This window comes from Globicephala melas, unplaced genomic scaffold, assembly GCF_963455315.2.
Source record: "Globicephala melas unplaced genomic scaffold, mGloMel1.2 SCAFFOLD_417, whole genome shotgun sequence".
NCBI lineage: Eukaryota > Metazoa > Chordata > Mammalia > Artiodactyla > Delphinidae > Globicephala > Globicephala melas.
The window spans coordinates 12,801-39,697 of NW_027207586.1; the positions used below are offsets into that span (position 1 = coordinate 12,801).

The following is a 26,897-nucleotide window of genomic DNA, read 5'->3' on the forward strand; positions in this document are numbered from 1 at the left end:
CAGCCTGGCGGCCGGCCCGCCCCGGCAGGGCCCCCTCGCCCGCCCAGGCAGGGGCAACGGAGGTCTCGGGTATCGGGCGGCGGCGGAGGGTTTGGCGACCACCTCCCAGCCCAGGGCGGCCGTGACCCAGCAAACCCTTCGGCGCTTGGCGCCCCGCCCAAGATCCCGCACGTCGCTCACAGGGACGTGGCCCCGGAGGCTTCAGGGCCCGGGGCCCGCGGTCCCTTGGGCATCGGCCCTGCCCGCCCACGCGGCCCTAGGCGCAGCCCGGCCGCAGCCCGGGCCGGCCCTCCTGCCCGACAGCAGCTGGCCCGAAGCCACTGGGAGCCACCATTGAGTCGCCACGGCCCCTCAGCCCCGGCAAGGCCACCCTTGCCCCCACACCCCCCGCCGAGCTCAGGACCCCGCCCCTGGTGGCCGGCAGGCCCGGGGAAGCGGCCCCTGCCCTCGATCCCGCTCCCGCACCCGGCCGCGGTGACACGCCAGAGGGGCGGGGTGGGGGGGGCTTTTGTCGGAGGGAGCTGTGGAGGGACACACCGGCACACAGGTGGCGGCGCCGGGGCTGGGCGCCGGTGGGGGCGGCCAGGTGCAGGTCGAGGGGCTCGCGGGCCGAAAGGACGGCAACTGGGCCCGCGGCGGAGTCTGGGTCCGGGCCAGCCACCCCGGGAGCGTCTGGGGTGCGCCTGCCTTCCAGGGCCGCCTTCTGGCCGCCTGGCCGGCCGGGCCGGCGGGGAGCGACCCCGCCGGCGCGCGCCGTGGTGGGAGGGGCCTGAGGAGGTGGGGCCTGCAGCGGGGCCCGGCGGGGGCGGAGCCGGCGGCCCCCGCCGCGGGCGAGTAAAGGAGAAGGCGGGCGGAGCGGGAGGCAAAAAGCCTACAGCACCCGGTATTCCCAGGCGGTCTCCCATCCAAGTACTAACCAGGCCCGACCCTGCTTAGCTTCCGAGATCAGACGAGATCGGGCGCGTTCAGGGTGGTATGGCCGTAGACGGGGGCGGGGGGCCGCGGGCGGCCTCTTGAGGCCCAGTTTCGCTGGCGCTGGCGCCTTAACGCCAGCCTGGCGGCCGGCCCGCCCCGGCAGGGCCCCCTCGCCCGCCCAGGCAGGGGCAACGGAGGTCTCGGGTATCGGGCGGCGGCGGAGGGTTTGGCGACCACCTCCCAGCCCAGGGCGGCCGTGACCCAGCAAACCCTTCGGCGCTTGGCGCCCCGCCCAAGATCCCGCACGTCGCTCACAGGGACGTGGCCCCGGAGGCTTCAGGGCCCGGGGCCCGCGGTCCCTTGGGCATCGGCCCTGCCCGCCCACGCGGCCCTAGGCGCAGCCCGGCCGCAGCCCGGGCCGGCCCTCCTGCCCGACAGCAGCTGGCCCGAAGCCACCGGGAGCCACCATTGAGTCGCCACGGCCCCTCAGCCCCGGCAAGGCCACCCTTGCCCCCACACCCCCCGCCGACTCAGGACCCCGCCCCTGGTGGCCGGCAGGCCCGGGGAAGCGGCCCCTGCCCTCGATCCCGCTCCCGCACCCGGCCGCGGTGACACGCCAGAGGGGCGGGGTGGGGGTGGGGCTTTTGTCGGAGGGAGCTGTGGAGGGACACACCGGCACACAGGTGGCGGCGCCGGGGCTGGGCGCCGGTGGGGGCGGCCAGGTGCAGGTCGAGGGGCTCGCGGGCCGAAAGGACGGCAACTGGGCCCATGGCGGAGTCTGGGTCTGGAGGGCTCTGAGCCTCCATCCGCTCTGGTGCCTCGGGTCTACCGGCCCGACGCCTGGTAGCGCGACACCCCACCGGCCCACAGACGTAGCCTCCCCAGCTGTGCTCACAGCGAGTCCAACCGCAGCCTGCATCCCTCCACGGGACACTTGGATTACTCCCGCGATCCCCACGAGGTGCGGCACCCGGCGGCCGAATGGGCTGAGATCCTGCCCTTGCGGCGCCCTGTGGCCACCTCCGCCTCCCTCCCGGTACTGGCCGAGGCCTCGGACCAGCGGGCCCCGGCTCCCAGCTCAGCGCTGCTCCTCCGCCCCTCTCACCTCCTGCCCGACGTCCAGGCTACCGAGCACCCTCCACCCCCGCCCACCTTCATGCCACTCAGCCGGAACCCGGGAGGCAATGCCAACTACCAGGTGTATGACAGTCTGGTGCTGAAGCGGCAACCGCAGGAGGGCCAAGCGCGGGCCAACTCGCTGCTACCTTCCACCTCGGCCTCCAGGCCCTCTCTGCACGGGAGCCAGACTGGGAAAATGAACTTACCAGCAGCAAGTGGGGGCAGGGGCAGGGGGCGGCAGGGCATGGAGAGAGGAATAAAGAGCGCCAGAGTCCAGGAAACATTGGTGGTCTGTGGCTTGGAAGCGCCACTCCTTCTGCCAGCCTGGGTCCCTGCGCTTGGCTTCCTGCAATAAGAAGCCAGTGTCCCCTTCTTGGCCTGAGGGTCCCTTTGGTTTAGTGGCCACAGTTCTGCCAGCAGGCCCCTCCTGGTCCTATACCATGCACTAAGTACATCTGCAGCTGCAGACTCCAAACCCCTGGTCTCTGGGCACCTCCTCTGTGTCTCAGCTGTCCCTGTCCACAGAGAGCCTCATACAAGAAGTTGCTTCCAAACTGGGAGGTTCCACATCTGGGCAGGTCCAGCTCCAGGCCCAGTGAAGGGCATGAAGAAGGCTGAGGCTCTGGACTCCAGCCAGGCCTTCAGCAGGCCTCTGAGGCCAAGGTCTTCCTAGTCTCAAGAGGGGCCAAGAGACGCAATGTGTCATTTGAACAAGTGAGTCAGCGGGCGGTGAGCGAATGAATGACCGCTCGAGGGGATGTATGCCGGCCACCGGGCCCTGTTTGACTGTCCAGGCTCAGCTTACCTGACCCTGGTTACCAGGGAATGCCACTCTGGGCCCTCCTTTTCATCCCCCTCCCTCACTGTGACCTCACCACCTGCCCCATTATGACCCAGTCTGGCTCCCAGTTAAAACTGGAGGGCAGAGGGCCCAGGCAGTCCTGGGACCAACGGCCATGGGTGAGCGAAACTACTACCGAGCCGAGCCGTTCACTGGCCCCATCCCCAGGAAATGCCAGGAGCAAGGATACTCAATTCTTCTGATCCCGGTCAGCTTCATCTTGCTCAACGTGGGGATCAACATGGTGACTACGGTCAGGGCAGGATCTGTGCAGCGCGGTTGGGGGAGCCCTGGGGTCTTGAAGGGGCTGAGGTGGGAGGGCTGCTGGGGTGTGACCGGGACAAGGGTTGGATTTCAGGGCTCACCCTGCTCCCGGCCTCCCCCCTCCCCTTCTTCCCTCAACTCTGGAGGCATCTGAAGAGATTCTTGCGGGCACTTTTCAATCGTATTTTCCACAAAGGTGAGTGGGCGCCGGCGTGGGTTCAGGGGATGTGGGCCTGTCCCCTTTCTTCTATCCCTGCCTTGATTCTCAGCCCCTCAGGAACCCAGGCCCTGACCCATCTCGCCTTTCCCCACAGACAAGCAAGCCAGCTGTGTAGGCACCCATCGCATGTGCATGCGCTGCTCCGTGGATCCCAAGAACCTGTGCTCAAGAGTTTCTTCCCACTTCTGCCATCGCCCAAGCTTCCTGCTCGGGCAGGTAAACCCACCTTGACTACTGCCTGCAGCGGGGCTCGGCGGGGGCGGAGCCGGCGGCCCCCCCGCCGCGGGCGAGTAAAGGAGAAGGCGGGCGGAGCGGGAGGCAAAAAGCCTACAGCACCCGGTATTCCCAGGCGGTCTCCCATCCAAGTACTAACCAGGCCCGACCCTGCTTAGCTTCCGAGATCAGACGAGATCGGGCGCGTTCAGGGTGGTATGGCCGTAGACGGGGGCGGGGGGCCGCGGGCGGCCTCTTGAGGCCCAGTTTCGCTGGCGCTGGCGCCTTAACACCAGCCTGGCGGCCGGCCCGCCCCGGCAGGACCCCTCGCCCGCCCAGGCAGGGGCAACGGAGGTCTCGGGTATCGGGCGGCGGCGGAGGGTTTGGCGACCACCTCCCAGCCCAGGGCGGCCGTGACCCAGCAAACCCTTCGGCGCTTGGCGCCCCGCCCAAGATCCCGCACGTCGCTCACAGGGACGTGGCCCCGGAGGCTTCAGGGCCCGGGGCCCGCGGTCCCTTGGGCATCGGCCCTGCCCGCCCACGCGGCCCTAGGCGCAGCCCGGCCGCAGCCCGGGCCGGCCCTCCTGCCCGACAGCAGCTGGCCCGAAGCCACTGGGAGCCACCATTGAGTCGCCACGGCCCCTCAGCCCCGGCAAGGCCACCCTTGCCCCCACACCCCCCGCCGAGCTCAGGACCCCGCCCCTGGTGGCCGGCAGGCCCGGGGAAGCGGCCCCTGCCCTCGATCCCGCTCCCGCACCCGGCCGCGGTGACACGCCAGAGGGGCGGGGTGGGGGGGGCTTTTGTCGGAGGGAGCTGTGGAGGGACACACCGGCACACAGGTGGCGGCGCCGGGGCTGGGCGCCGGTGGGGGCGGCCAGGTGCAGGTCGAGGGGCTCGCGGGCCGAAAGGATGGCAACTGGGCCCGCGGCGGAGTCTGGGTCCGGGCCAGCCACCCCGGGAGCGTCTGGGGTGCGCCTGCCTTCCAGGGCCGCCTTCTGGCCGCCTGGCCGGCCGGGCCGGCGGGGAGCGACCCCGCCGGCGCGCGCCGTGGTGGGAGGGGCCTGAGGAGGTGGGGCCTGCAGCGGGGCCCGGCGGGGGCGGAGCCGGCGGCCCCCGCCGCGGGCGAGTAAAGGAGAAGGCGGGCGGAGCGGGAGGCAAAAAGCCTACAGCACCCGGTATTCCCAGGCGGTCTCCCATCCAAGTACTAACCAGGCCCGACCCTGCTTAGCTTCCGAGATCAGACGAGATCGGGCGCGTTCAGGGTGGTATGGCCGTAGACGGGGGCGGGGGGCCGCGGGCGGCCTCTTGAGGCCCAGTTTCGCTGGCGCTGGCGCCTTAACGCCAGCCTGGCGGCCGGCCCGCCCCGGCAGGGCCCCCTCGCCCGCCCAGGCAGGGGCAACGGAGGTCTCGGGTATCGGGCGGCGGCGGAGGGTTTGGCGACCACCTCCCAGCCCAGGGCGGCCGTGACCCAGCAAACCCTTCGGCGCTTGGCGCCCCGCCCAAGATCCCGCACGTCGCTCACAGGGACGTGGCCCCGGAGGCTTCAGGGCCCGGGGCCCGCGGTCCCTTGGGCATCGGCCCTGCCCGCCCACGCGGCCCTAGGCGCAGCCCGGCCGCAGCCCGGGCCGGCCCTCCTGCCCGACAGCAGCTGGCCCGAAGCCACTGGGAGCCACCATTGAGTCGCCACGGCCCCTCAGCCCCGGCAAGGCCACCCTTGCCCCCACACCCCCCGCCGAGCTCAGGACCCCGCCCCTGGTGGCCGGCAGGCCCGGGGAAGCGGCCCCTGCCCTCGATCCCGCTCCCGCACCCGGCCGCGGTGACACGCCAGAGGGGCGGGGTGGGGGGGGCTTTTGTCGGAGGGAGCTGTGGAGGGACACACCGGCACACAGGTGGCGGAGCCGGGGCTGGGCGCCGGTGGGGGCGGCCAGGTGCAGGTCGAGGGGCTCGCGGGCCGAAAGGACGGCAACTGGGCCCGCGGCGGAGTCTGGGTCCGGGCCAGCCACCCCGGGAGCGTCTGGGGTGCGCCTGCCTTCCAGGGCCGCCTTCTGGCCGCCTGGCCGGCCGGGCCGGCGGGGAGCGACCCCGCCGGCGCGCGCCGTGGTGGGAGGGGCCTGAGGAGGTGGGGCCTGCAGCGGGGCCCGGCGGGGGCGGAGCCGGCGGCCCCCGCCGCGGGCGAGTAAAGGAGAAGGCGGGCGGAGCGGGAGGCAAAAAGCCTACAGCACCCGGTATTCCCAGGCGGTCTCCCATCCAAGTACTAACCAGGCCCGACCCTGCTTAGCTTCCGAGATCAGACGAGATCGGGCGCGTTCAGGGTGGTATGGCCGTAGACGGGGGCGGGGGGCCGCGGGCGGCCTCTTGAGGCCCAGTTTCGCTGGCGCTGGCGCCTTAACGCCAGCCTGGCGGCCGGCCCGCCCCGGCAGGGCCCCCTCGCCCGCCCAGGCAGGGGCAACGGAGGTCTCGGGTATCGGGCGGCGGCGGAGGGTTTGGCGACCACCTCCCAGCCCAGGGCGGCCGTGACCCAGCAAACCCTTCGGCGCTTGGCGCCCCGCCCAAGATCCCGCACGTCGCTCACAGGGACGTGGCCCCGGAGGCTTCAGGGCCCGGGGCCCGCGGTCCCTTGGGCATCGGCCCTGCCCGCCCACGCGGCCCTAGGCGCAGCCCGGCCGCAGCCCGGGCCGGCCCTCCTGCCCGACAGCAGCTGGCCCGAAGCCACCGGGAGCCACCATTGAGTCGCCACGGCCCCTCAGCCCCGGCAAGGCCACCCTTGCCCCCACACCCCCCGCCGAGCTCAGGACCCCGCCCCTGGTGGCCGGCAGGCCCGGGGAAGCGGCCCCTGCCCTCGATCCCGCTCCCGCACCCGGCCGCGGTGACACGCCAGAGGGGCGGGGTGGGGGGGGCTTTTGTCGGAGGGAGCTGTGGAGGGACACACCGGCACACAGGTGGCGGCGCCGGGGCTGGGCGCCGGTGGGGGCGGCCAGGTGCAGGTCGAGGGGCTCGCGGGCCGAAAGGACGGCAACTGGGCCCGCGGCGGAGTCTGGGTCTGGAGGGCTCTGAGCCTCCATCCGCTCTGGTGCCTCGGGTCTACCGGCCCGACGCCTGGTAGCGCGACACCCCACCGGCCCACAGACGTAGCCTCCCCAGCTGTGCTCACAGCGAGTCCAACCGCAGCCTGCATCCCTCCACGGGACACTTGGATTACTCCCGCGATCCCCACGAGGTGCGGCACCCGGCGGCCGAATGGGCTGAGATCCTGCCCTTGCGGCGCCCTGTGGCCACCTCCGCCTCCCTCACGGTACTGGCCGAGGCCTCGGACCAGCGGGCCCCGGCTCCCAGCTCAGCGCTGCTCCTCCGCCCCTCTCACCTCCTGCCCGACGTCCAGGCTACCGAGCACCCTCCACCCCCGCCCACCTTCATGCCACTCAGCCGGAACCCGGGAGGCAATGCCAACTACCAGGTGTATGACAGTCTGGTGCTGAAGCGGCAACCGCAGGAGGGCCAAGCGCGGGCCAACTCGCTGCTACCTTCCACCTCGGCCTCCAGGCCCTCTCTGCACGGGAGCCAGACTGGGAAAATGAACTTACCAGCAGCAAGTGGGGGCAGGGGCAGGGGGCGGCAGGGCATGGAGAGAGGAATAAAGAGCGCCAGAGTCCAGGAAACATTGGTGGTCTGTGGCTTGGAAGCGCCACTCCTTCTGCCAGCCTGGGTCCCTGCGCTTGGCTTCCTGCAATAAGAAGCCAGTGTCCCCTTCTTGGCCTGAGGGTCCCTTTGGTTTAGTGGCCACAGTTCTGCCAGCAGGCCCCTCCTGGTCCTATACCATGCACTAAGTACATCTGCAGCTGCAGACTCCAAACCCCTGGTCTCTGGGCACCTCCTCTGTGTCTCAGCTGTCCCTGTCCACAGAGAGCCTCATACAAGAAGTTGCTTCCAAACTGGGAGGTTCCACATCTGGGCAGGTCCAGCTCCAGGCCCAGTGAAGGGCATGAAGAAGGCTGAGGCTCTGGACTCCAGCCAGGCCTTCAGCAGGCCTCTGAGGCCAAGGTCTTCCTAGTCTCAAGAGGGGCCAAGAGACGCAATGTGTCATTTGAACAAGTGAGTCAGCGGGCGGTGAGCGAATGAATGACCGCTCGAGGGGATGTATGCCGGCCACCGGGCCCTGTTTGACTGTCCAGGCTCAGCTTACCTGACCCTGGTTACCAGGGAATGCCACTCTGGGCCCTCCTTTTCATCCCCCTCCCTCACTGTGACCTCACCACCTGCCCCATTATGACCCAGTCTGGCTCCCAGTTAAAACTGGAGGGCAGAGGGCCCAGGCAGTCCTGGGACCAACGGCCATGGGTGAGCGAAACTACTACCGAGCCGAGCCGTTCACTGGCCCCATCCCCAGGAAATGCCAGGAGCAAGGATACTCAATTCTTCTGATCCCGGTCAGCTTCATCTTGCTCAACGTGGGGATCAACATGGTGACTATGGTCAGGGCAGGATCTGTGCAGCGCGGTTGGGGGAGCCCTGGGGTCTTGAAGGGGCTGAGGTGGGAGGGCTGCTGGGGTGTGACCGGGACAAGGGTTGGATTTCAGGGCTCACCCTGCTCCCGGCCTCCCCCCTCCCCTTCTTCCCTCAACTCTGGAGGCATCTGAAGAGATTCTTGCGGGCACTTTTCAATCGTATTTTCCACAAAGGTGAGTGGGCGCCGGCGTGGGTTCAGGGGATGTGGGCCTGTCCCCTTTCTTCTATCCCTGCCTTGATTCTCAGCCCCTCAGGAACCCAGGCCCTGACCCATCTCGCCTTTCCCCACAGACAAGCAAGCCAGCTGTGTAGGCACCCATCGCATGTGCATGCGCTGCTCCGTGGATCCCAAGAACCTGTGCTCAAGAGTTTCTTCCCACTTCTGCCATCGCCCAAGCTTCCTGCTCGGGCAGGTAAACCCACCTTGACTACTGCCTGCAGCGGGGCTCGGCGGGGGCGGAGCCGGCGGCCCCCCCGCCGCGGGCGAGTAAAGGAGAAGGCGGGCGGAGCGGGAGGCAAAAAGCCTACAGCACCCGGTATTCCCAGGCGGTCTCCCATCCAAGTACTAACCAGGCCCGACCCTGCTTAGCTTCCGAGATCAGACGAGATCGGGCGCGTTCAGGGTGGTATGGCCGTAGACGGGGGCGGGGCGCCGCGGGCGGCCTCTTGAGGCCCAGTTTCGCTGGCGCTGTCGCCTTAACGCCAGCCTGGCGGCCGGCCCGCCCCGGCAGGGCCCCCTCGCCCGCCCAGGCAGGGGCAACGGAGGTCTCGGGTATCGGGCGGCGGCGGAGGGTTTGGCGACCACCTCCCAGCCCAGGGCGGCCGTGACCCAGCAAACCCTTCGGCGCTTGGCGCCCCGCCCAAGATCCCGCACGTCGCTCACAGGGACGTGGCCCCGGAGGCTTCAGGGCCCGGGGCCCGCGGTCCCTTGGGCATCGGCCCTGCCCGCCCACGCGGCCCTAGGCGCAGCCCGGCCGCAGCCCGGGCCGGCCCTCCTGCCCGACAGCAGCTGGCCCGAAGCCACTGGGAGCCACCATTGAGTCGCCACGGCCCCTCAGCCCCGGCAAGGCCACCCTTGCCCCCACACCCCCCGCCGAGCTCAGGACCCCGCCCCTGGTGGCCGGCAGGCCCGGGGAAGCGGCCCCTGCCCTCGATCCCGCTCCCGCACCCGGCCGCGGTGACACGCCAGAGGGGCGGGGTGGGGGGGGCTTTTGTCGGAGGGAGCTGTGGAGGGACACACCGGCACACAGGTGGCGGCGCCGGGGCTGGGCGCCGGTGGGGGCGGCCAGGTGCAGGTCGAGGGGCTCGCGGGCCGAAAGGACGGCAACTGGGCCCGCGGCGGAGTCTGGGTCCGGGCCAGCCACCCCGGGAGCGTCTGGGGTGCGCCTGCCTTCCAGGGCCGCCTTCTGGCCGCCTGGCCGGCCGGGCCGGCGGGGAGCGACCCCGCCGGCGCGCGCCGTGGTGGGAGGGGCCTGAGGAGGTGGGGCCTGCAGCGGGGCCCGGCGGGGGCGGAGCCGGCGGCCCCCGCCGCGGGCGAGTAAAGGAGAAGGCGGGCGGAGCGGGAGGCAAAAAGCCTACAGCACCCGGTATTCCCAGGCGGTCTCCCATCCAAGTACTAACCAGGCCCGACCCTGCTTAGCTTCCGAGATCAGACGAGATCGGGCGCGTTCAGGGTGGTATGGCCGTAGACGGGGGCGGGGGGCCGCGGGCGGCCTCTTGAGGCCCAGTTTCGCTGGCGCTGGCGCCTTAACGCCAGCCTGGCGGCCGGCCCGCCCCGGCAGGGCCCCCTCGCCCGCCCAGGCAGGGGCAACGGAGGTCTCGGGTATCGGGCGGCGGCGGAGGGTTTGGCGACCACCTCCCAGCCCAGGGCGGCCGTGACCCAGCAAACCCTTCGGCGCTTGGCGCCCCGCCCAAGATCCCGCACGTCGCTCACAGGGACGTGGCCCCGGAGGCTTCAGGGCCCGGGGCCCGCGGTCCCTTGGGCATCGGCCCTGCCCGCCCACGCGGCCCTAGGCGCAGCCCGGCCGCAGCCCGGGCCGGCCCTCCTGCCCGACAGCAGCTGGCCCGAAGCCACTGGGAGCCACCATTGAGTCGCCACGGCCCCTCAGCCCCGGCAAGGCCACCCTTGCCCCCACACCCCCCGCCGAGCTCAGGACCCCGCCCCTGGTGGCCGGCAGGTCCGGGGAAGCGGCCCCTGCCCTCGATCCCGCTCCCGCACCCGGCCGCGGTGACACGCCAGAGGGGCGGGGTGGGGGGGGCTTTTGTCGGAGGGAGCTGTGGAGGGACACACCGGCACACAGGTGGCGGCGCCGGGGCTGGGCGCCGGTGGGGGCGGCCAGGTGCAGGTCGAGGGGCTCGCGGGCCGAAAGGACGGCAACTGGGCCCGCGGCGGAGTCTGGGTCTGGAGGGCTCTGAGCCTCCATCCGCTCTGGTGCCTCGGGTCTACCGGCCCGACGCCTGGTAGCGCGACACCCCACCGGCCCACAGACGTAGCCTCCCCAGCTGTGCTCACAGCGAGTCCAACCGCAGCCTGCATCCCTCCACGGGACACTTGGATTACTCCCGCGATCCCCACGAGGTGCGGCACCCGGCGGCCGAATGGGCTGAGATCCTGCCCTTGCGGCGCCCTGTGGCCACCTCCGCCTCCCTCACGGTACTGGCCGAGGCCTCGGACCAGCGGGCCCCGGCTCCCAGCTCAGCGCTGCTCCTCCGCCCCTCTCACCTCCTGCCCGACGTCCAGGCTACCGAGCACCCTCCACCCCCGCCCACCTTCATGCCACTCAGCCGGAACCCGGGAGGCAATGCCAACTACCAGGTGTATGACAGTCTGGTGCTGAAGCGGCAACCGCAGGAGGGCCAAGCGCGGGCCAACTCGCTGCTACCTTCCACCTCGGCCTCCAGGCCCTCTCTGCACGGGAGCCAGACTGGGAAAATGAACTTACCAGCAGCAAGTGGGGGCAGGGGCAGGGGGCGGCAGGGCATGGAGAGAGGAATAAAGAGCGCCAGAGTCCAGGAAACATTGGTGGTCTGTGGCTTGGAAGCGCCACTCCTTCTGCCAGCCTGGGTCCCTGCGCTTGGCTTCCTGCAATAAGAAGCCAGTGTCCCCTTCTTGGCCTGAGGGTCCCTTTGGTTTAGTGGCCACAGTTCTGCCAGCAGGCCCCTCCTGGTCCTATACCATGCACTAAGTACATCTGCAGCTGCAGACTCCAAACCCCTGGTCTCTGGGCACCTCCTCTGCGTCTCAGCTGTCCCTGTCCACAGAGAGCCTCATACAAGAAGTTGCTTCCAAACTGGGAGGTTCCACATCTGGGCAGGTCCAGCTCCAGGCCCAGTGAAGGGCATGAAGAAGGCTGAGGCTCTGGACTCCAGCCAGGCCTTCAGCAGGCCTCTGAGGCCAAGGTCTTCCTAGTCTCAAGAGGGGCCAAGAGACGCAATGTGTCATTTGAACAAGTGAGTCAGCGGGCGGTGAGCGAATGAATGACCGCTCGAGGGGATGTATGCCGGCCACCGGGCCCTGTTTGACTGTCCAGGCTCAGCTTACCTGACCCTGGTTACCAGGGAATGCCACTCTGGGCCCTCCTTTTCATCCCCCTCCCTCACTGTGACCTCACCACCTGCCCCATTATGACCCAGTCTGGCTCCCAGTTAAAACTGGAGGGCAGAGGGCCCAGGCAGTCCTGGGACCAACGGCCATGGGTGAGCGAAACTACTACCGAGCCGAGCCGTTCACTGGCCCCATCCCCAGGAAATGCCAGGAGCAAGGATACTCAATTCTTCTGATCCCGGTCAGCTTCATCTTGCTCAACGTGGGGATCAACATGGTGACTACGGTCAGGGCAGGATCTGTGCAGCGCGGTTGGGGGAGCCCTGGGGTCTTGAAGGGGCTGAGGTGGGAGGGCTGCTGGGGTGTGACCGGGACAAGGGTTGGATTTCAGGGCTCACCCTGCTCCCGGCCTCCCCCCTCCCCTTCTTCCCTCAACTCTGGAGGCATCTGAAGAGATTCTTGCGGGCACTTTTCAATCGTATTTTCCACAAAGGTGAGTGGGCGCCGGCGTGGGTTCAGGGGATGTGGGCCTGTCCCCTTTCTTCTATCCCTGCCTTGATTCTCAGCCCCTCAGGAACCCAGGCCCTGACCCATCTCGCCTTTCCCCACAGACAAGCAAGCCAGCTGTGTAGGCACCCATCGCATGTGCATGCGCTGCTCCGTGGATCCCAAGAACCTGTGCTCAAGAGTTTCTTCCCACTTCTGCCATCGCCCAAGCTTCCTGCTCGGGCAGGTAAACCCACCTTGACTACTGCCTGCAGCGGGGCTCGGCGGGGGCGGAGCCGGCGGCCCCCCCGCCGCGGGCGAGTAAAGGAGAAGGCGGGCGGAGCGGGAGGCAAAAAGCCTACAGCACCCGGTATTCCCAGGCGGTCTCCCATCCAAGTACTAACCAGGCCCGACCCTGCTTAGCTTCCGAGATCAGACGAGATCGGGCGCGTTCAGGGTGGTATGGCCGTAGACGGGGGCGGGGCGCCGCGGGCGGCCTCTTGAGGCCCAGTTTCGCTGGCGCTGGCGCCTTAACGCCAGCCTGGCGGCCGGCCCGCCCCGGCAGGGCCCCCTCGCCCGCCCAGGCAGGGGCAACGGAGGTCTCGGGTATCGGGCGGCGGCGGAGGGTTTGGCGACCACCTCCCAGCCCAGGGCGGCCGTGACCCAGCAAACCCTTCGGCGCTTGGCGCCCCGCCCAAGATCCCGCACGTCGCTCACAGGGACGTGGCCCCGGAGGCTTCAGGGCCCGGGGCCCGCGGTCCCTTGGGCATCGGCCCTGCCCGCCCACGCGGCCCTAGGCGCAGCCCGGCCGCAGCCCGGGCCGGCCCTCCTGCCCGACAGCAGCTGGCCCGAAGCCACTGGGAGCCACCATTGAGTCGCCACGGCCCCTCAGCCCCGGCAAGGCCACCCTTGCCCCCACACCCCCCGCCGAGCTCAGGACCCCGCCCCTGGTGGCCGGCAGGCCCGGGGAAGCGGCCCCTGCCCTCGATCCCGCTCCCGCACCCGGCCGCGGTGACACGCCAGAGGGGCGGGGTGGGGGGGGGCTTTTGTCGGAGGGAGCTGTGGAGGGACACACCGGCACACAGGTGGCGGCGCCGGGGCTGGGCGCCGGTGGGGGCGGCCAGGTGCAGGTCGAGGGGCTCGCGGGCCGAAAGGACGGCAACTGGGCCCGCGGCGGAGTCTGGGTCCGGGCCAGCCACCCCGGGAGCGTCTGGGGTGCGCCTGCCTTCCAGGGCCGCCTTCTGGCCGCCTGGCCGGCCGGGCCGGCGGGGAGCGACCCCGCCGGCGCGCGCCGTGGTGGGAGGGGCCTGAGGAGGTGGGGCCTGCAGCGGGGCCCGGCGGGGGCGGAGCCGGCGGCCCCCGCCGCGGGCGAGTAAAGGAGAAGGCGGGCGGAGCGGGAGGCAAAAAGCCTACAGCACCCGGTATTCCCAGGCGGTCTCCCATCCAAGTACTAACCAGGCCCGACCCTGCTTAGCTTCCGAGATCAGACGAGATCGGGCGCGTTCAGGGTGGTATGGCCGTAGACGGGGGCGGGGGGCCGCGGGCGGCCTCTTGAGGCCCAGTTTCGCTGGCGCTGGCGCCTTAACGCCAGCCTGGCGGCCGGCCCGCCCCGGCAGGGCCCCCTCGCCCGCCCAGGCAGGGGCAACGGAGGTCTCGGGTATCGGGCGGCGGCGGAGGGTTTGGCGACCACCTCCCAGCCCAGGGCGGCCGTGACCCAGCAAACCCTTCGGCGCTTGGCGCCCCGCCCAAGATCCCGCACGTCGCTCACAGGGACGTGGCCCCGGAGGCTTCAGGGCCCGGGGCCCGCGGTCCCTTGGGCATCGGCCCTGCCCGCCCACGCGGCCCTAGGCGCAGCCCGGCCGCAGCCCGGGCCGGCCCTCCTGCCCGACAGCAGCTGGCCCGAAGCCACCGGGAGCCACCATTGAGTCGCCACGGCCCCTCAGCCCCGGCAAGGCCACCCTTGCCCCCACACCCCCCGCCGACTCAGGACCCCGCCCCTGGTGGCCGGCAGGCCCGGGGAAGCGGCCCCTGCCCTCGATCCCGCTCCCGCACCCGGCCGCGGTGACACGCCAGAGGGGCGGGGTGGGGGTGGGGCTTTTGTCGGAGGGAGCTGTGGAGGGACACACCGGCACACAGGTGGCGGCGCCGGGGCTGGGCGCCGGTGGGGGCGGCCAGGTGCAGGTCGAGGGGCTCGCGGGCCGAAAGGACGGCAACTGGGCCCATGGCGGAGTCTGGGTCTGGAGGGCTCTGAGCCTCCATCCGCTCTGGTGCCTCGGGTCTACCGGCCCGACGCCTGGTAGCGCGACACCCCACCGGCCCACAGACGTAGCCTCCCCAGCTGTGCTCACAGCGAGTCCAACCGCAGCCTGCATCCCTCCACGGGACACTTGGATTACTCCCGCGATCCCCACGAGGTGCGGCACCCGGCGGCCGAATGGGCTGAGATCCTGCCCTTGCGGCGCCCTGTGGCCACCTCCGCCTCCCTCCCGGTACTGGCCGAGGCCTCGGACCAGCGGGCCCCGGCTCCCAGCTCAGCGCTGCTCCTCCGCCCCTCTCACCTCCTGCCCGACGTCCAGGCTACCGAGCACCCTCCACCCCCGCCCACCTTCATGCCACTCAGCCGGAACCCGGGAGGCAATGCCAACTACCAGGTGTATGACAGTCTGGTGCTGAAGCGGCAACCGCAGGAGGGCCAAGCGCGGGCCAACTCGCTGCTACCTTCCACCTCGGCCTCCAGGCCCTCTCTGCACGGGAGCCAGACTGGGAAAATGAACTTACCAGCAGCAAGTGGGGGCAGGGGCAGGGGGCGGCAGGGCATGGAGAGAGGAATAAAGAGCGCCAGAGTCCAGGAAACATTGGTGGTCTGTGGCTTGGAAGCGCCACTCCTTCTGCCAGCCTGGGTCCCTGCGCTTGGCTTCCTGCAATAAGAAGCCAGTGTCCCCTTCTTGGCCTGAGGGTCCCTTTGGTTTAGTGGCCACAGTTCTGCCAGCAGGCCCCTCCTGGTCCTATACCATGCACTAAGTACATCTGCAGCTGCAGACTCCAAACCCCTGGTCTCTGGGCACCTCCTCTGTGTCTCAGCTGTCCCTGTCCACAGAGAGCCTCATACAAGAAGTTGCTTCCAAACTGGGAGGTTCCACATCTGGGCAGGTCCAGCTCCAGGCCCAGTGAAGGGCATGAAGAAGGCTGAGGCTCTGGACTCCAGCCAGGCCTTCAGCAGGCCTCTGAGGCCAAGGTCTTCCTAGTCTCAAGAGGGGCCAAGAGACGCAATGTGTCATTTGAACAAGTGAGTCAGCGGGCGGTGAGCGAATGAATGACCGCTCGAGGGGATGTATGCCGGCCACCGGGCCCTGTTTGACTGTCCAGGCTCAGCTTACCTGACCCTGGTTACCAGGGAATGCCACTCTGGGCCCTCCTTTTCATCCCCCTCCCTCACTGTGACCTCACCACCTGCCCCATTATGACCCAGTCTGGCTCCCAGTTAAAACTGGAGGGCAGAGGGCCCAGGCAGTCCTGGGACCAACGGCCATGGGTGAGCGAAACTACTACCGAGCCGAGCCGTTCACTGGCCCCATCCCCAGGAAATGCCAGGAGCAAGGATACTCAATTCTTCTGATCCCGGTCAGCTTCATCTTGCTCAACGTGGGGATCAACATGGTGACTACGGTCAGGGCAGGATCTGTGCAGCGCGGTTGGGGGAGCCCTGGGGTCTTGAAGGGGCTGAGGTGGGAGGGCTGCTGGGGTGTGACCGGGACAAGGGTTGGATTTCAGGGCTCACCCTGCTCCCGGCCTCCCCCCTCCCCTTCTTCCCTCAACTCTGGAGGCATCTGAAGAGATTCTTGCGGGCACTTTTCAATCGTATTTTCCACAAAGGTGAGTGGGCGCCGGCGTGGGTTCAGGGGATGTGGGCCTGTCCCCTTTCTTCTATCCCTGCCTTGATTCTCAGCCCCTCAGGAACCCAGGCCCTGACCCATCTCGCCTTTCCCCACAGACAAGCAAGCCAGCTGTGTAGGCACCCATCGCATGTGCATGCGCTGCTCCGTGGATCCCAAGAACCTGTGCTCAAGAGTTTCTTCCCACTTCTGCCATCGCCCAAGCTTCCTGCTCGGGCAGGTAAACCCACCTTGACTACTGCCTGCAGCGGGGCTCGGCGGGGGCGGAGCCGGCGGCCCCCCCGCCGCGGGCGAGTAAAGGAGAAGGCGGGCGGAGCGGGAGGCAAAAAGCCTACAGCACCCGGTATTCCCAGGCGGTCTCCCATCCAAGTACTAACCAGGCCCGACCCTGCTTAGCTTCCGAGATCAGACGAGATCGGGCGCGTTCAGGGTGGTATGGCCGTAGACGGGGGCGGGGGGCCGCGGGCGGCCTCTTGAGGCCCAGTTTCGCTGGCGCTGGCGCCTTAACACCAGCCTGGCGGCCGGCCCGCCCCGGCAGGACCCCTCGCCCGCCCAGGCAGGGGCAACGGAGGTCTCGGGTATCGGGCGGCGGCGGAGGGTTTGGCGACCACCTCCCAGCCCAGGGCGGCCGTGACCCAGCAAACCCTTCGGCGCTTGGCGCCCCGCCCAAGATCCCGCACGTCGCTCACAGGGACGTGGCCCCGGAGGCTTCAGGGCCCGGGGCCCGCGGTCCCTTGGGCATCGGCCCTGCCCGCCCACGCGGCCCTAGGCGCAGCCCGGCCGCAGCCCGGGCCGGCCCTCCTGCCCGACAGCAGCTGGCCCGAAGCCACTGGGAGCCACCATTGAGTCGCCACGGCCCCTCAGCCCCGGCAAGGCCACCCTTGCCCCCACACCCCCCGCCGAGCTCAGGACCCCGCCCCTGGTGGCCGGCAGGCCCGGGGAAGCGGCCCCTGCCCTCGATCCCGCTCCCGCACCCGGCCGCGGTGACACGCCAGAGGGGCGGGGTGGGGGGGGCTTTTGTCGGAGGGAGCTGTGGAGGGACACACCGGCACACAGGTGGCGGCGCCGGGGCTGGGCGCCGGTGGGGGCGGCCAGGTGCAGGTCGAGGGGCTCGCGGGCCGAAAGGATGGCAACTGGGCCCGCGGCGGAGTCTGGGTCCGGGCCAGCCACCCCGGGAGCGTCTGGGGTGCGCCTGCCTTCCAGGGCCGCCTTCTGGCCGCCTGGCCGGCCGGGCCGGCGGGGAGCGACCCCGCCGGCGCGCGCCGTGGTGGGAGGGGCCTGAGGAGGTGGGGCCTGCAGCGGGGCCCGGCGGGGGCGGAGCCGGCGGCCCCCGCCGCGGGCGAGTAAAGGAGAAGGCGGGCGGAGCGGGAGGCAAAAAGCCTACAGCACCCGGTATTCCCAGGCGGTCTCCCATCCAAGTACTAACCAGGCCCGACCCTGCTTAGCTTCCGAGATCAGACGAGATCGGGCGCGTTCAGGGTGGTATGGCCGTAGACGGGGGCGGGGGGCCGCGGGCGGCCTCTTGAGGCCCAGTTTCGCTGGCGCTGGCGCCTTAACGCCAGCCTGGCGGCCGGCCCGCCCCGGCAGGGCCCCCTCGCCCGCCCAGGCAGGGGCAACGGAGGTCTCGGGTATCGGGCGGCGGCGGAGGGTTTGGCGACCACCTCCCAGCCCAGGGCGGCCGTGACCCAGCAAACCCTTCGGCGCTTGGCGCCCCGCCCAAGATCCCGCACGTCGCTCACAGGGACGTGGCCCCGGAGGCTTCAGGGCCCGGGGCCCGCGGTCCCTTGGGCATCGGCCCTGCCCGCCCACGCGGCCCTAGGCGCAGCCCGGCCGCAGCCCGGGCCGGCCCTCCTGCCCGACAGCAGCTGGCCCGAAGCCACTGGGAGCCACCATTGAGTCGCCACGGCCCCTCAGCCCCGGCAAGGCCACCCTTGCCCCCACACCCCCCGCCGAGCTCAGGACCCCGCCCCTGGTGGCCGGCAGGCCCGGGGAAGCGGCCCCTGCCCTCGATCCCGCTCCCGCACCCGGCCGCGGTGACACGCCAGAGGGGCGGGGTGGGGGGGGCTTTTGTCGGAGGGAGCTGTGGAGGGACACACCGGCACACAGGTGGCGGAGCCGGGGCTGGGCGCCGGTGGGGGCGGCCAGGTGCAGGTCGAGGGGCTCGCGGGCCGAAAGGACGGCAACTGGGCCCGCGGCGGAGTCTGGGTCCGGGCCAGCCACCCCGGGAGCGTCTGGGGTGCGCCTGCCTTCCAGGGCCGCCTTCTGGCCGCCTGGCCGGCCGGGCCGGCGGGGAGCGACCCCGCCGGCGCGCGCCGTGGTGGGAGGGGCCTGAGGAGGTGGGGCCTGCAGCGGGGCCCGGCGGGGGCGGAGCCGGCGGCCCCCGCCGCGGGCGAGTAAAGGAGAAGGCGGGCGGAGCGGGAGGCAAAAAGCCTACAGCACCCGGTATTCCCAGGCGGTCTCCCATCCAAGTACTAACCAGGCCCGACCCTGCTTAGCTTCCGAGATCAGACGAGATCGGGCGCGTTCAGGGTGGTATGGCCGTAGACGGGGGCGGGGGGCCGCGGGCGGCCTCTTGAGGCCCAGTTTCGCTGGCGCTGGCGCCTTAACGCCAGCCTGGCGGCCGGCCCGCCCCGGCAGGGCCCCCTCGCCCGCCCAGGCAGGGGCAACGGAGGTCTCGGGTATCGGGCGGCGGCGGAGGGTTTGGCGACCACCTCCCAGCCCAGGGCGGCCGTGACCCAGCAAACCCTTCGGCGCTTGGCGCCCCGCCCAAGATCCCGCACGTCGCTCACAGGGACGTGGCCCCGGAGGCTTCAGGGCCCGGGGCCCGCGGTCCCTTGGGCATCGGCCCTGCCCGCCCACGCGGCCCTAGGCGCAGCCCGGCCGCAGCCCGGGCCGGCCCTCCTGCCCGACAGCAGCTGGCCCGAAGCCACCGGGAGCCACCATTGAGTCGCCACGGCCCCTCAGCCCCGGCAAGGCCACCCTTGCCCCCACACCCCCCGCCGAGCTCAGGACCCCGCCCCTGGTGGCCGGCAGGCCCGGGGAAGCGGCCCCTGCCCTCGATCCCGCTCCCGCACCCGGCCGCGGTGACACGCCAGAGGGGCGGGGTGGGGGGGGCTTTTGTCGGAGGGAGCTGTGGAGGGACACACCGGCACACAGGTGGCGGCGCCGGGGCTGGGCGCCGGTGGGGGCGGCCAGGTGCAGGTCGAGGGGCTCGCGGGCCGAAAGGACGGCAACTGGGCCCGCGGCGGAGTCTGGGTCTGGAGGGCTCTGAGCCTCCATCCGCTCTGGTGCCTCGGGTCTACCGGCCCGACGCCTGGTAGCGCGACACCCCACCGGCCCACAGACGTAGCCTCCCCAGCTGTGCTCACAGCGAGTCCAACCGCAGCCTGCATCCCTCCACGGGACACTTGGATTACTCCCGCGATCCCCACGAGGTGCGGCACCCGGCGGCCGAATGGGCTGAGATCCTGCCCTTGCGGCGCCCTGTGGCCACCTCCGCCTCCCTCACGGTACTGGCCGAGGCCTCGGACCAGCGGGCCCCGGCTCCCAGCTCAGCGCTGCTCCTCCGCCCCTCTCACCTCCTGCCCGACGTCCAGGCTACCGAGCACCCTCCACCCCCGCCCACCTTCATGCCACTCAGCCGGAACCCGGGAGGCAATGCCAACTACCAGGTGTATGACAGTCTGGTGCTGAAGCGGCAACCGCAGGAGGGCCAAGCGCGGGCCAACTCGCTGCTACCTTCCACCTCGGCCTCCAGGCCCTCTCTGCACGGGAGCCAGACTGGGAAAATGAACTTACCAGCAGCAAGTGGGGGCAGGGGCAGGGGGCGGCAGGGCATGGAGAGAGGAATAAAGAGCGCCAGAGTCCAGGAAACATTGGTGGTCTGTGGCTTGGAAGCGCCACTCCTTCTGCCAGCCTGGGTCCCTGCGCTTGGCTTCCTGCAATAAGAAGCCAGTGTCCCCTTCTTGGCCTGAGGGTCCCTTTGGTTTAGTGGCCACAGTTCTGCCAGCAGGCCCCTCCTGGTCCTATACCATGCACTAAGTACATCTGCAGCTGCAGACTCCAAACCCCTGGTCTCTGGGCACCTCCTCTGTGTCTCAGCTGTCCCTGTCCACAGAGAGCCTCATACAAGAAGTTGCTTCCAAACTGGGAGGTTCCACATCTGGGCAGGTCCAGCTCCAGGCCCAGTGAAGGGCATGAAGAAGGCTGAGGCTCTGGACTCCAGCCAGGCCTTCAGCAGGCCTCTGAGGCCAAGGTCTTCCTAGTCTCAAGAGGGGCCAAGAGACGCAATGTGTCATTTGAACAAGTGAGTCAGCGGGCGGTGAGCGAATGAATGACCGCTCGAGGGGATGTATGCCGGCCACCGGGCCCTGTTTGACTGTCCAGGCTCAGCTTACCTGACCCTGGTTACCAGGGAATGCCACTCTGGGCCCTCCTTTTCATCCCCCTCCCTCACTGTGACCTCACCACCTGCCCCATTATGACCCAGTCTGGCTCCCAGTTAAAACTGGAGGGCAGAAGGCCCAGGCAGTCCTGGGACCAACGGCCATGGGTGAGCGAAACTACTACCGAGCCGAGCCGTTCACTGGCCCCATCCCCAGGAAATGCCAGGAGCAAGGATACTCAATTCTTCTGATCCCGGTCAGCTTCATCTTGCTCAACGTGGGGATCAACATGGTGACTATGGTCAGGGCAGGATCTGTGCAGCGCGGTTGGGGGAGCCCTGGGGTCTTGAAGGGGCTGAGGTGGGAGGGCTGCTGGGGTGTGACCGGGACAAGGGTTGGATTTCAGGGCTCACCCTGCTCCCGGCCTCCCCCCTCCCCTTCTTCCCTCAACTCTGGAGGCATCTGAAGAGATTCTTGCGGGCACTTTTCAATCGTATTTTCCACAAAGGTGAGTGGGCGCCGGCGTGGGTTCAGGGGATGTGGGCCTGTCCCCTTTCTTCTATCCCTGCCTTGATTCTCAGCCCCTCAGGAACCCAGGCCCTGACCCATCTCGCCTTTCCCCACAGACAAGCAAGCCAGCTGTGTAGGCACCCATCGCATGTGCATGCGCTGCTCCGTGGATCCCAAGAACCTGTGCTCAAGAGTTTCTTCCCACTTCTGCCATCGCCCAAGCTTCCTGCTCGGGCAGGTAAACCCACCTTGACTACTGCCTGCAGCGGGGCTCGGCGGGGGCGGAGCCGGCGGCCCCCCCGCCGCGGGCGAGTAAAGGAGAAGGCGGGCGGAGCGGGAGGCAAAAAGCCTACAGCACCCGGTATTCCCAGGCGGTCTCCCATCCAAGTACTAACCAGGCCCGACCCTGCTTAGCTTCCGAGATCAGACGAGATCGGGCGCGTTCAGGGTGGTATGGCCGTAGACGGGGGCGGGGCGCCGCGGGCGGCCTCTTGAGGCCCAGTTTCGCTGGCGCTGTCGCCTTAACGCCAGCCTGGCGGCCGGCCCGCCCCGGCAGGGCCCCCTCGCCCGCCCAGGCAGGGGCAACGGAGGTCTCGGGTATCGGGCGGCGGCGGAGGGTTTGGCGACCACCTCCCAGCCCAGGGCGGCCGTGACCCAGCAAACCCTTCGGCGCTTGGCGCCCCGCCCAAGATCCCGCACGTCGCTCACAGGGACGTGGCCCCGGAGGCTTCAGGGCCCGGGGCCCGCGGTCCCTTGGGCATCGGCCCTGCCCGCCCACGCGGCCCTAGGCGCAGCCCGGCCGCAGCCCGGGCCGGCCCTCCTGCCCGACAGCAGCTGGCCCGAAGCCACTGGGAGCCACCATTGAGTCGCCACGGCCCCTCAGCCCCGGCAAGGCCACCCTTGCCCCCACACCCCCCGCCGAGCTCAGGACCCCGCCCCTGGTGGCCGGCAGGCCCGGGGAAGCGGCCCCTGCCCTCGATCCCGCTCCCGCACCCGGCCGCGGTGACACGCCAGAGGGGCGGGGTGGGGGGGGCTTTTGTCGGAGGGAGCTGTGGAGGGACACACCGGCACACAGGTGGCGGCGCCGGGGCTGGGCGCCGGTGGGGGCGGCCAGGTGCAGGTCGAGGGGCTCGCGGGCCGAAAGGACGGCAACTGGGCCCGCGGCGGAGTCTGGGTCCGGGCCAGCCACCCCGGGAGCGTCTGGGGTGCGCCTGCCTTCCAGGGCCGCCTTCTGGCCGCCTGGCCGGCCGGGCCGGCGGGGAGCGACCCCGCCGGCGCGCGCCGTGGTGGGAGGGGCCTGAGGAGGTGGGGCCTGCAGCGGGGCCCGGCGGGGGCGGAGCCGGCGGCCCCCGCCGCGGGCGAGTAAAGGAGAAGGCGGGCGGAGCGGGAGGCAAAAAGCCTACAGCACCCGGTATTCCCAGGCGGTCTCCCATCCAAGTACTAACCAGGCCCGACCCTGCTTAGCTTCCGAGATCAGACGAGATCGGGCGCGTTCAGGGTGGTATGGCCGTAGACGGGGGCGGGGGGCCGCGGGCGGCCTCTTGAGGCCCAGTTTCGCTGGCGCTGGCGCCTTAACGCCAGCCTGGCGGCCGGCCCGCCCCGGCAGGGCCCCCTCGCCCGCCCAGGCAGGGGCAACGGAGGTCTCGGGTATCGGGCGGCGGCGGAGGGTTTGGCGACCACCTCCCAGCCCAGGGCGGCCGTGACCCAGCAAACCCTTCGGCGCTTGGCGCCCCGCCCAAGATCCCGCACGTCGCTCACAGGGACGTGGCCCCGGAGGCTTCAGGGCCCGGGGCCCGCGGTCCCTTGGGCATCGGCCCTGCCCGCCCACGCGGCCCTAGGCGCAGCCCGGCCGCAGCCCGGGCCGGCCCTCCTGCCCGACAGCAGCTGGCCCGAAGCCACTGGGAGCCACCATTGAGTCGCCACGGCCCCTCAGCCCCGGCAAGGCCACCCTTGCCCCCACACCCCCCGCCGAGCTCAGGACCCCGCCCCTGGTGGCCGGCAGGTCCGGGGAAGCGGCCCCTGCCCTCGATCCCGCTCCCGCACCCGGCCGCGGTGACACGCCAGAGGGGCGGGGTGGGGGGGGCTTTTGTCGGAGGGAGCTGTGGAGGGACACACCGGCACACAGGTGGCGGCGCCGGGGCTGGGCGCCGGTGGGGGCGGCCAGGTGCAGGTCGAGGGGCTCGCGGGCCGAAAGGACGGCAACTGGGCCCGCGGCGGAGTCTGGGTCTGGAGGGCTCTGAGCCTCCATCCGCTCTGGTGCCTCGGGTCTACCGGCCCGACGCCTGGTAGCGCGACACCCCACCGGCCCACAGACGTAGCCTCCCCAGCTGTGCTCACAGCGAGTCCAACCGCAGCCTGCATCCCTCCACGGGACACTTGGATTACTCCCGCGATCCCCACGAGGTGCGGCACCCGGCGGCCGAATGGGCTGAGATCCTGCCCTTGCGGCGCCCTGTGGCCACCTCCGCCTCCCTCACGGTACTGGCCGAGGCCTCGGACCAGCGGGCCCCGGCTCCCAGCTCAGCGCTGCTCCTCCGCCCCTCTCACCTCCTGCCCGACGTCCAGGCTACCGAGCACCCTCCACCCCCGCCCACCTTCATGCCACTCAGCCGGAACCCGGGAGGCAATGCCAACTACCAGGTGTATGACAGTCTGGTGCTGAAGCGGCAACCGCAGGAGGGCCAAGCGCGGGCCAACTCGCTGCTACCTTCCACCTCGGCCTCCAGGCCCTCTCTGCACGGGAGCCAGACTGGGAAAATGAACTTACCAGCAGCAAGTGGGGGCAGGGGCAGGGGGCGGCAGGGCATGGAGAGAGGAATAAAGAGCGCCAGAGTCCAGGAAACATTGGTGGTCTGTGGCTTGGAAGCGCCACTCCTTCTGCCAGCCTGGGTCCCTGCGCTTGGCTTCCTGCAATAAGAAGCCAGTGTCCCCTTCTTGGCCTGAGGGTCCCTTTGGTTTAGTGGCCACAGTTCTGCCAGCAGGCCCCTCCTGGTCCTATACCATGCACTAAGTACATCTGCAGCTGCAGACTCCAAACCCCTGGTCTCTGGGCACCTCCTCTGCGTCTCAGCTGTCCCTGTCCACAGAGAGCCTCATACAAGAAGTTGCTTCCAAACTGGGAGGTTCCACATCTGGGCAGGTCCAGCTCCAGGCCCAGTGAAGGGCATGAAGAAGGCTGAGGCTCTGGACTCCAGCCAGGCCTTCAGCAGGCCTCTGAGGCCAAGGTCTTCCTAGTCTCAAGAGGGGCCAAGAGACGCAATGTGTCATTTGAACAAGTGAGTCAGCGGGCGGTGAGCGAATGAATGACCGCTCGAGGGGATGTATGCCGGCCACCGGGCCCTGTTTGACTGTCCAGGCTCAGCTTACCTGACCCTGGTTACCAGGGAATGCCACTCTGGGCCCTCCTTTTCATCCCCCTCCCTCACTGTGACCTCACCACCTGCCCCATTATGACCCAGTCTGGCTCCCAGTTAAAACTGGAGGGCAGAGGGCCCAGGCAGTCCTGGGACCAACGGCCATGGGTGAGCGAAACTACTACCGAGCCGAGCCGTTCACTGGCCCCATCCCCAGGAAATGCCAGGAGCAAGGATACTCAATTCTTCTGATCCCGGTCAGCTTCATCTTGCTCAACGTGGGGATCAACATGGTGACTACGGTCAGGGCAGGATCTGTGCAGCGCGGTTGGGGGAGCCCTGGGGTCTTGAAGGGGCTGAGGTGGGAGGGCTGCTGGGGTGTGACCGGGACAAGGGTTGGATTTCAGGGCTCACCCTGCTCCCGGCCTCCCCCCTCCCCTTCTTCCCTCAACTCTGGAGGCATCTGAAGAGATTCTTGCGGGCACTTTTCAATCGTATTTTCCACAAAGGTGAGTGGGCGCCGGCGTGGGTTCAGGGGATGTGGGCCTGTCCCCTTTCTTCTATCCCTGCCTTGATTCTCAGCCCCTCAGGAACCCAGGCCCTGACCCATCTCGCCTTTCCCCACAGACAAGCAAGCCAGCTGTGTAGGCACCCATCGCATGTGCATGCGCTGCTCCGTGGATCCCAAGAACCTGTGCTCAAGAGTTTCTTCCCACTTCTGCCATCGCCCAAGCTTCCTGCTCGGGCAGGTAAACCACCTTGACTACTGCCTGCAGCGGGGCTCGGCGGGGGCGGAGCCGGCGGCCCCCCCGCCGCGGGCGAGTAAAGGAGAAGGCGGGCGGAGCGGGAGGCAAAAAGCCTACAGCACCCGGTATTCCCAGGCGGTCTCCCATCCAAGTACTAACCAGGCCCGACCCTGCTTAGCTTCCGAGATCAGACGAGATCGGGCGCGTTCAGGGTGGTATGGCCGTAGACGGGGGCGGGGGGCCGCGGGCGGCCTCTTGAGGCCCAGTTTCGCTGGCGCTGGCGCCTTAACGCCAGCCTGGCGGCCGGCCCGCCCCGGCAGGGCCCCCTCGCCCGCCCAGGCAGGGGCAACGGAGGTCTCGGGTATCGGGCGGCGGCGGAGGGTTTGGCGACCACCTCCCAGCCCAGGGCGGCCGTGACCCAGCAAACCCTTCGGCGCTTGGCGCCCCGCCCAAGATCCCGCACGTCGCTCACAGGGACGTGGCCCCGGAGGCTTCAGGGCCCGGGGCCCGCGGTCCCTTGGGCATCGGCCCTGCCCGCCCACGCGGCCCTAGGCGCAGCCCGGCCGCAGCCCGGGCCGGCCCTCCTGCCCGACAGCAGCTGGCCCGAAGCCACTGGGAGCCACCATTGAGTCGCCACGGCCCCTCAGCCCCGGCAAGGCCACCCTTGCCCCCACACCCCCCGCCGAGCTCAGGACCCCGCCCCTGGTGGCCGGCAGGCCCGGGGAAGCGGCCCCTGCCCTCGATCCCGCTCCCGCACCCGGCCGCGGTGACACGCCAGAGGGGCGGGGTGGGGGGGGGCTTTTGTCGGAGGGAGCTGTGGAGGGACACACCGGCACACAGGTGGCGGCGCCGGGGCTGGGCGCCGGTGGGGGCGGCCAGGTGCAGGTCGAGGGGCTCGCGGGCCGAAAGGACGGCAACTGGGCCCGCGGCGGAGTCTGGGTCTGGAGGGCTCTGAGCCTCCATCCGCTCTGGTGCCTCGGGTCTACCGGCCCGACGCCTGGTAGCGCGACACCCCACCGGCCCACAGACGTAGCCTCCCCAGCTGTGCTCACAGCGAGTCCAACCGCAGCCTGCATCCCTCCACGGGACACTTGGATTACTCCCGCGATCCCCACGAGGTGCGGCACCCGGCGGCCGAATGGGCTGAGATCCTGCCCTTGCGGCGCCCTGTGGCCACCTCCGCCTCCCTCACGGTACTGGCCGAGGCCTCGGACCAGCGGGCCCCGGCTCCCAGCTCAGCGCTGCTCCTCCGCCCCTCTCACCTCCTGCCCGACGTCCAGGCTACCGAGCACCCTCCACCCCCGCCCACCTTCATGCCACTCAGCCGGAACCCGGGAGGCAATGCCAACTACCAGGTGTATGACAGTCTGGTGCTGAAGCGGCAACCGCAGGAGGGCCAAGCGCGGGCCAACTCGCTGCTACCTTCCACCTCGGCCTCCAGGCCCTCTCTGCACGGGAGCCAGACTGGGAAAATGAACTTACCAGCAGCAAGTGGGGGCAGGGGCAGGGGGCGGCAGGGCATGGAGAGAGGAATAAAGAGCGCCAGAGTCCAGGAAACATTGGTGGTCTGTGGCTTGGAAGCGCCACTCCTTCTGCCAGCCTGGGTCCCTGCGCTTGGCTTCCTGCAATAAGAAGCCAGTGTCCCCTTCTTGGCCTGAGGGTCCCTTTGGTTTAGTGGCCACAGTTCTGCCAGCAGGCCCCTCCTGGTCCTATACCATGCACTAAGTACATCTGCAGCTGCAGACTCCAAACCCCTGGTCTCTGGGCACCTCCTCTGCGTCTCAGCTGTCCCTGTCCACAGAGAGCCTCATACAAGAAGTTGCTTCCAAACTGGGAGGTTCCACATCTGGGCAGGTCCAGCTCCAGGCCCAGTGAAGGGCATGAAGAAGGCTGAGGCTCTGGACT

General features: G+C 69.8%; 14 non-coding genes across 14 annotated transcripts; all 14 read right to left on the minus strand.

Annotated features, from left to right (window-relative positions):
* Positions 1–868: 868 nt before the first annotated feature.
* LOC132596006 (5S ribosomal RNA) lies at positions 869–987 on the minus strand. Its single transcript, XR_009562112.1, has one exon. It is a non-coding gene; the product is annotated as a 5S ribosomal RNA (ribosomal RNA).
* A 2,696-nt stretch (positions 988–3,683) lies between these two features.
* On the minus strand, positions 3,684–3,802 carry LOC132596017 (5S ribosomal RNA). Its single transcript, XR_009562123.1, has one exon. It is a non-coding gene; the product is annotated as a 5S ribosomal RNA (ribosomal RNA).
* Positions 3,803–4,732: 930 nt separating this feature from the next.
* On the minus strand, positions 4,733–4,851 carry LOC132596028 (5S ribosomal RNA). Its single transcript, XR_009562134.1, has one exon. It is a non-coding gene; the product is annotated as a 5S ribosomal RNA (ribosomal RNA).
* A 931-nt stretch (positions 4,852–5,782) lies between these two features.
* Positions 5,783–5,901, minus strand: LOC132596039 (5S ribosomal RNA). Its single transcript, XR_009562145.1, has one exon. It is a non-coding gene; the product is annotated as a 5S ribosomal RNA (ribosomal RNA).
* A 2,695-nt stretch (positions 5,902–8,596) lies between these two features.
* LOC132596044 (5S ribosomal RNA) lies at positions 8,597–8,715 on the minus strand. Its single transcript, XR_009562149.1, has one exon. It is a non-coding gene; the product is annotated as a 5S ribosomal RNA (ribosomal RNA).
* A 931-nt stretch (positions 8,716–9,646) lies between these two features.
* On the minus strand, positions 9,647–9,765 carry LOC132596045 (5S ribosomal RNA). Its single transcript, XR_009562150.1, has one exon. It is a non-coding gene; the product is annotated as a 5S ribosomal RNA (ribosomal RNA).
* Positions 9,766–12,460: 2,695 nt separating this feature from the next.
* On the minus strand, positions 12,461–12,579 carry LOC132596046 (5S ribosomal RNA). The gene has a single exon (XR_009562151.1). It is a non-coding gene; the product is annotated as a 5S ribosomal RNA (ribosomal RNA).
* Positions 12,580–13,511: 932 nt separating this feature from the next.
* On the minus strand, positions 13,512–13,630 carry LOC132596047 (5S ribosomal RNA). Its single transcript, XR_009562152.1, has one exon. It is a non-coding gene; the product is annotated as a 5S ribosomal RNA (ribosomal RNA).
* Positions 13,631–16,326: 2,696 nt separating this feature from the next.
* On the minus strand, positions 16,327–16,445 carry LOC132596049 (5S ribosomal RNA). The gene has a single exon (XR_009562154.1). It is a non-coding gene; the product is annotated as a 5S ribosomal RNA (ribosomal RNA).
* A 930-nt stretch (positions 16,446–17,375) lies between these two features.
* Positions 17,376–17,494, minus strand: LOC132596050 (5S ribosomal RNA). Its single transcript, XR_009562155.1, has one exon. It is a non-coding gene; the product is annotated as a 5S ribosomal RNA (ribosomal RNA).
* A 931-nt stretch (positions 17,495–18,425) lies between these two features.
* Positions 18,426–18,544, minus strand: LOC132596051 (5S ribosomal RNA). The gene has a single exon (XR_009562156.1). It is a non-coding gene; the product is annotated as a 5S ribosomal RNA (ribosomal RNA).
* A 2,695-nt stretch (positions 18,545–21,239) lies between these two features.
* LOC132596052 (5S ribosomal RNA) lies at positions 21,240–21,358 on the minus strand. The gene has a single exon (XR_009562157.1). It is a non-coding gene; the product is annotated as a 5S ribosomal RNA (ribosomal RNA).
* A 931-nt stretch (positions 21,359–22,289) lies between these two features.
* Positions 22,290–22,408, minus strand: LOC132596053 (5S ribosomal RNA). The gene has a single exon (XR_009562158.1). It is a non-coding gene; the product is annotated as a 5S ribosomal RNA (ribosomal RNA).
* A 2,694-nt stretch (positions 22,409–25,102) lies between these two features.
* LOC132596054 (5S ribosomal RNA) lies at positions 25,103–25,221 on the minus strand. Its single transcript, XR_009562159.1, has one exon. It is a non-coding gene; the product is annotated as a 5S ribosomal RNA (ribosomal RNA).
* Between the last annotated feature and the right edge of the window lie 1,676 nt (positions 25,222–26,897).